We start from the raw sequence: 3,299 nt of genomic DNA on the forward strand, positions 1-3,299 counted from the left end.
ATCGGTATATACTATAAGCCCTCGTATATCAAACTATTGTGAGATCGAATAACATGAAAAATTAGATGCTAATTATTTAAAGATCAAAATGTCTAAATTTACGGAAGAAATATTTTCGTCACATTTTCGACACCGGTTATGATATAAATCCCTTTGCCTTTTGCCTTTGAAATGTTGCTATTTAGGGTTTTCCATAACATATAATGTATACTTCTTTTTGTTTATTTGTTTTTTGGTTTCTTTTAGTTTAGTTCTGTTGCATTGATTTGTTATTGTTTCTATACCTGTTTTAAGATCATTTAGTGGGAGAAATGGAGATTCGACATTGAAATTGATTCTTGCTCGTTTTCAGTAAGTTTATTGGAGAAGTATTTTACTTCTCAATTAGCTCTCATTGCTCAAATTTACCTTCCTAACATCGAATTTTCATTGTTGGTCAATAAAATTATGCAATATTGTAATGCCATTATTTTATGAACCAAAACACTACACGATGCTCATGACCCCGAAGGACCACAAGCTAACCCATGACTGATATCTATACCTGTACACTGTATAATATATGTATATAAATGTGGAAACGTGAACTAAAAGGCCATAAGGTTCAATACTAAACGTAATCTGAATAATAACAATGTATAAATAAAGCAGTATCACAGTACCAAAACAAAACATAAATACTAAAGTTTGAATCTAGTCTGTAATCTAGTCTGAAAGCCTCTAACTGTCTAAAGTAGGGAGTGGAAGGAACATGTCTCCAACTAACTCCCGACTACTGAAAGCCAAACTGATATAGTGAAGTAATAAAGTAGTAATCATGTTCTCGGAGAATGAGGACTCACTACTAACTCTGACTATTGAAATCTGCACTGCTACTGCTACTCTAGAACTCGTGCCTATAAACCTATAGCGTAAAATAAAACACCATAGCGCGAATGCGTCAGTACGACTAATTGTACTGAGTATACGAGTGAGATAGGCTAAATGCAAAGGGTTTATATGCATGAACAATGTTGACTGATATGAACGTGATAATACATGCATGCATAAGTAACTATTATTAAACTTATGGTGATGCTGACTACTGAGTCTGAATGCTGACAATATGAGTGTACTGATACTAAGATATTGAATAGATGAATGACTATTTCTGACAGTTTGAATTATAAAGAAGTGGTCTGATTGACTCTATCTAACCATCCTGAAATTGAATATTGATAACACGAGTTATGATAATTGATATAACTGATATGACTGTGATGATCAGCATAATCAATGTAACTGATACTGAGCGACTGTATCTGACATTCTAAGTTCTGATGGAACTATCTGAGTTTTGTTCTGTATGGAGTAACTAAATCTGAGATAACTCCTATCTAGCGGGTGATCTCTGAGTATAATGATAATAAAGATGATTTGACTTAGTCTGAGATCAGTCCTACCTAGCGGGTGATCTCTAAATCTGATGATACTGATACTGATTGACCATAGTTGAGGTCAGTCCTATCTAGTGGGTGATCCCAGAGTCTATTGATAATGATACGAATTGACTGTATCTGACAGTCCCGATTCTATAACTGAAACTGTGGGATGTATTCATCTAACTGGCATGCCCCTTTCTAGCTAATCTGGGGTCCAACCTGTAACCCCAGTTGGAAGAGTGTCAGTACCGTGCCACTAGTAAAGACAACGACTTTAGAGTCAGTCCTAATCTAGCGGGTGACCCCTAAGATCAGTACTATACATTTAAATGTTCTAACGGGTGATTCTTGAGTATATCAGTCCTATCTAACGGGTGACATCTCGTACCTATACTGGCTACGTAGTTCTAGAACTTAGGGATTGCTTCTAGGGATCTCATTCCTATTTAGCGGTGCGTCCCCATCCCTAGGCTCACTCGGTGCTGAATCCTACGCGTCCCCATCCCTAGACTCACTCGGTGCTGAATCCTACTCTTATCTGAAAGACACTAAACTGATTAATTGAGCTAAACTGATTAACTGAACTGAACTAAACTAAACTAAACTAAACTAAACTGATTAGTTGAACTGATACTAGTGGCATTGTTTAGCGGAGTTAAACTGAGTTTACTGAGGTTTGTTGACTGACGGAATATACTAATGTCTGAGGACTGACTGAGAGTACTGTAGTTACTGAGTTTTACTTGGAATTCTGAAATCACTGAGATTACTGAACTATTGAGATGTTTTGAGATTTCCTGAGTCACATGGTTGACTGAGTTCAATGGATCATGGCTTGACTGAGAGTATCGTGAAACATGAAATGGCTCTAGGCACACAGCTAAATTATCAGGTACAAATACCCCCAGGACTAGATGGAAGAAACTGACAAAGCATGACTTTGCTCTTCTTGAACACATGACCAATATTCACAATTCAAAATACCATAAGTTGGGGATTTCATACTACACATAGTTCTCAAAGTCTTATACACGGAAGGGAATGCACATAACAACATGCCATATGTCCATCAATCTAGTTTCATGAACATTTCATCAACAATCATGATGCATAACAATATCATAGAAGTCATTATTTTCATAAGGGTGTAGCATGTATTTGTCATTTAGGTCACAATTCAACTATAATACATGACTTCTAGTCTTTTAGGCATTTTATCAAACACCTTATATGCACACTTTGTGGCATAGGTGTATTCATCAATTTAACAATCTTGAGCCACCCAAACTCATGGATTTCAACTAACATGCTCACATACTTCCTAAAAATACATTAAGATACCATCTTGAAACTCTAATAACAACCATCAACATGAACATGATCACACCATAACAAGAAAATCATAATTTATTATTTAAAACTTGATTCTTGGACTCCATGGATGAAAGAAATCCATGGATGAATACTACGCATACCTTAAAAATTGAATCTTGAAAGAAAATTGACCTTTCTTGAATGTTCTTGGATTGGGAATCTTAATTCTTTAATATCTTGTGGAGAGTGTGATGGGATCTTGAAGTTAATTGAGAAGAAACCCTAAGTTTGTTCTTGGGAACAAAGAGGGTTAAGAGATTTTAAAACTAAATACCAATAGCTAAATACGTGTTTTTGGTATTTTATGTCGTGGGTTTAAGGTTTAGGGTGAGGAAAAAAGACCAAAATACCCCTACAAAATTACTTCCCAGTTGCTGAAATTATCAGCTGACAACCAAGGCTGATAGCCGTCAGATTTGTGATAGCCCGTCAGCCCAGGTCGTCACCTAGGAGCTGAAATTGATGGGTTGCTGTCTAAGCTTGACAACATGGCTGATAAGTCGT

This window comes from Capsicum annuum, chromosome 2, assembly GCF_002878395.1.
Source record: "Capsicum annuum cultivar UCD-10X-F1 chromosome 2, UCD10Xv1.1, whole genome shotgun sequence".
Lineage (NCBI taxonomy): Eukaryota > Viridiplantae > Streptophyta > Magnoliopsida > Solanales > Solanaceae > Capsicum > Capsicum annuum.